This window comes from Ursus maritimus, unplaced genomic scaffold (assembly GCF_017311325.1).
Source record: "Ursus maritimus isolate PB19 unplaced genomic scaffold, ASM1731132v1 scaffold_18, whole genome shotgun sequence".
Lineage (NCBI taxonomy): Eukaryota > Metazoa > Chordata > Mammalia > Carnivora > Ursidae > Ursus > Ursus maritimus.
In genome coordinates this window covers 53983819-53988156 of record NW_024424230.1, presented here as the reverse complement: position 1 = coordinate 53988156, position 4338 = coordinate 53983819, and the positions used below count along the sequence as shown (strand labels likewise).

The 4338-nt window shown below is 44.8% G+C and overlaps 1 pseudogene; it reads right to left on the bottom strand.

The window, feature by feature from the left end:
- Window positions 1–1725: 1725 nt before the first annotated feature.
- On the bottom strand, window positions 1726–3715 carry LOC103662486 (annotated as a pseudogene).
- Window positions 3716–4338: the final 623 nt, after the last annotated feature.

The following is a 4338-nucleotide window of genomic DNA, read 5'->3' as shown; positions in this document are numbered from 1 at the left end:
TTTATTTGACAGAGATAGAGACAGCCAGCGAGAGAAGGAACACAAGCAGGGGGAGTGGGAGAGGAAGAAGCAGGCTCATAGAGGAAGAGCCTGATGTGGGCTCGATCCCATAACGCCAGGATCACGCCCTGAGCTGAAGGCAGACGCTTAACCGCTGTGCCACCCAGGTGCCCCAACCTTGTAAGTTTTAATAGAATGATCAGAGTGAGGCTCAGCCAGGTAACTTTTGAGCCAAAGCAGGACGCAGGTGGGGAGTGAGCCATGAGGATATCTGGGGATCAAGGATCTAGGCAGAGCAACGGGAGAACTGCCAAAGCCTTGTGGGGAAGTTTGCCTGGCAAGCCCGAGGCACTCCAGCACTAGCTGGGCTACCCCAGGTGTCCTCGAGCACCTGCCGCCAGGCTGCCGTGGACACCCAGAGACCCTGTCTTCAAGTGTATCACTTCATTTATTCTAATCTCTCTAATCTCCATGTGTTGCCTTTTTCTCCCATTTAGACCACAACAATTTTTTTTAAGACGGTGTACCCAGGCATACTTCTAGTTAGTTAGTATTAAGAGGGAAAACATTTTAAATTGTAATTTTTTAAAAAGTGGTCACTGCTGATATATACGAACACTATACATTTTAATAAATTTATTTTGGTATCACTTCATCGTATTTAAAAATTCTCATAATTTTTCAACTGATTCTTTTGACAATTTTAGGCTTATAATTATGCCATTTACAAGGTATAATAATTTCATCTTTTTCTTTTCTATACCTAGGCATCTAATTTTTGTTTTATGCTCACTTGTAATTGTCCAAAACTACCTATTAAATAATAATCATAATATTGGGCTCAAAGCTCTTTACATGGAACTATCAAAATAGGCCCCAAAGCTCTTTACATGGAACTATCTCTAAGGCCTAAACAGCCCTCACATACAAAAGAGCTCCAGAATATTCCATACATACTAAGAATTCTTTATTTTATTCTGGATTTTTCATGAGGCTGTTTCTAGTAGTTATCTTTATTACAATGTTCACTTTTGATTTAAACTACATTTTCTTCATCACTGTGAGAAAGCATCCTATACTTCCATTTCCATTCTTGATTTTATTAGGGACAGGTCAAATTCCTTTTTCAGTGTCTATTTAGATGATTATTTTGAATAGAGAACAGACTGAGGATTGCTAGAAGGGAGGAGGGTGGGGGATGGGGTAAATGGGTGATGGACATTAAGGAGGGCACGTATTGTAATGAGCACTGGGTGTTATACGCAACTGACGAACCACTAAATTCTACCCCTGAAATTAATACTACACAATATGTTAACTAACTAGAATTTAAACAAAATCTTGAAAGCAAAAAAAAAAAAAACAAAAAACAAAACACTTTAATCCACTGATGGGATGTACCAATATCTAAGCATCTTCTAAAACTGAAATTCCCTTATATTCTTTTTTTTTTAAACGGTGGAATGTAATCTTTATTTATAGGATACTGTAAGATATGAGATTCCACAAAGAAATAAGAAACCCAGTAAGAGGAGGACCTTCACAAGGCATGTGTGAACTGAAAACAGTTTGGAACTGCTCAAGTGTAGTTTCCTTGTAAAAAGCGTGACAATAACAAAACGCATGTAAGCAGACTTCCTTGTAGAGGAACCGTAAGTGTGTCTTACTATAGTACATAGTACAACACAGTACACAACAGACAACTTCATGCCTCCGCTGCACAATCTAAAAGTTAAAGGTCCCAGGAGTGCCGTCCTGAACTTGGAGTGTAGAACTCCCAGAGATAGTTCCTGGCACAACATTTTGACCTTCCTCTTCCTCTATAGAGAAATCCTTCTCAATCAAATTTATTTATTTATTTTTTAAAGATTTTATTTATTTATTTGACAGAGATAGAGACAGCCAGTGAGAGAGGGAACACAAGCAGGGGGAGTGGGAGAGGAAGAAGCAGGCTCATAGCGGAGGAGCCTGATGTGGGGCTCGATCCCATAACGCCAGGATCACGCCCTGAGCCGAAGGCAGACGCTTAACCACTGTGCCACCCAGGCGCCCCTCAAATTTATTTTTTAAATTTATTTATTTATTCGAGACAGAGACAGAAAGCATATGGATTGGGGGGAGGGGCATAAGGAGAGGGAGAATCTCAAGCAGACTCCCCGCTGAGCGTGGAACCCAAGGTGGGGCTCGATCTTATGACCCTAAGATCATGACCTGAACTGAAATCAAGAGTCGATGATTAACTGACTGAGCCATCCCGGCGCCCCTCAGTCAAGTTTAATGAAGCTTTGTACACAGACTCATTTTCATGGTTTTATAGAGCTTTTATTTTGTCCAAACCTCCACATTCTTCAATCATTATACTAAGTATTTCGTTTTCACCTAGTTTCTCAGCAGTCTGAAAGATACTCGAAATGGCATCCAGAATACCCAGAATACTTTTGGAATCTTCCGCAGTTGAGAGGTTCATCCATGGTTCTATTAGGCCCCAATGAATGCTCAAACGTTGTGCTCCCTGTATAGGTTGGTCACAGACATACAGCTTCTTCCTGTGTCTTAGAGTCCGCCTAAGAGAGAGCTCTGATGAGGAATGGGGCTAACCCATGATTCACAGCTTGCTGTATCCTCTCCTGGGGACCAGCTGTGATGTTTGATATTGTCCACAGAGCTTCCTTTTGAATATTAGTTTGGGGGCTCATGAACAGGCTGGGAAAGACAGCAAGCGCTCCTGCATCTCCTGCAACATGGTCCTGTTCATCCATCCCAGTGACAGCATTTCCTGTGGCTTGTAGCCCAGGAGTCACAATGGGCAATTCAGCAGCTCCTAGAGGCTTTGTAAGCTGAGGCATGACTCCTGTTTTCAAAAGCATTTTAATCCACTCATTTGGACCCTCCGTAAGGTAGCAAATGGCCCAGCAGGGCTCTGCTAAGACTTCTGGGTCATCCCGATGCAGGAGACAACAAAGGGAGGAAAATGTGCTCAGCAGCATGTGATGGGGGTGCAGGATTCTTGTTGCAACAAAGGTTTGAACGTGCCCGGGTGAGAAATAACCACCTGCTGAAGATGACATGTCAGGAACTGCGAGGAATGCCAACAGGGGGTCAACTGCCCATACGTGATCACCAAGTCTCAGAAAACGGAACCATCACCTTCAGTGTTTCCTAGAGCCACAGAGCTTGGGCACTGATGCGGGCATGGGGAGATGCCAACAGAGAAAGGAATGCGGGGATAACACCACCATCTCCCACAGCCTTGTCTGTTCTGATGTCCCAGAAGGAATGCTACTGAGAGCCCAAGCAGATTTAAACTGAATGGGGCTACAATCACTGCTGCCCAAGAAGGACACAAATTTTGGAATCAAACCAGCCCAGATTATATTGTCTATGGGGGGCTGTTTTTCCCTAGAAAGCAGTTTCCTAGCAGCTTGAGTCGCCTGGAGCTGGCTTTCAAATTGTTGCTATTTATGCCTTTGACGATGTCATCAACAGACCAATTCACAGCGCCCTGGTTATTGCGGGTTTCCTGCAGTGAAGAAGTAGCCTCATCAGGATATGAGCTTACATTTCTCCTTATCAGCATCTGGTCACCCTTCTTAGCTTTCCTCAGCTCCACATTAACTTCTATTCAGCGTCTCCTCATTTCTGTACTGTCTTTCCACTTTTTTCCGAATCTGTTAAGGCGGACAGCTGGTAAATTAGCATTCTCATTGGTGGACATGGCTATGAGACAAAGGGAGAAAGATGGGCAGGATCAGGCTTCCACGGGGGGCGGGGTGGGGCGGGCAGGCTGCAGGGCAGCTGCTCTCAAAACGTCCCCTGGGGCTCAGCCCAAGGACGGCACCAAACTTTCCTCATATTCCTGAGATGACTTTGGTCATGAAGGGGCTTACGCTATGGTGTTGGATTACAGTCACTGTTATTACGTAGAAGGTGTTCACGTCTGTGTTGCTGTAGTTTTCTTCGGGGAGCAGGATATTAAACAAGTAGGATTTTTATAGGACCCCAAGCTGGTCAACGTAAGACAGAAACAGCATAAATGAAGGGCTCTGGTGGTGCGGCAGAAACCATGGGATGGAGCGCGGCCCCCAGAGGAGCCCCGAGTGAAAGGGGCAGTGTGCGCTCTCCTGGAGCCCAGGTGGGTGCTGTGGCTTGGACCTCACGCACGTGAACATCATCAAGCCAATGACAAGATCTTGCTGTGCTGCTTGTGGTGCTACTCGAAGACTGGTTTTGGGTCTTTGTGCTGCCTCGGGTTGTTATCAGTCTGGCCTGATGAGCTTCTGAAAGTTGACTTCTGAGCACACCTGGAAACGTACCTCGTCTGTGCAAGGCCTCCTCCCT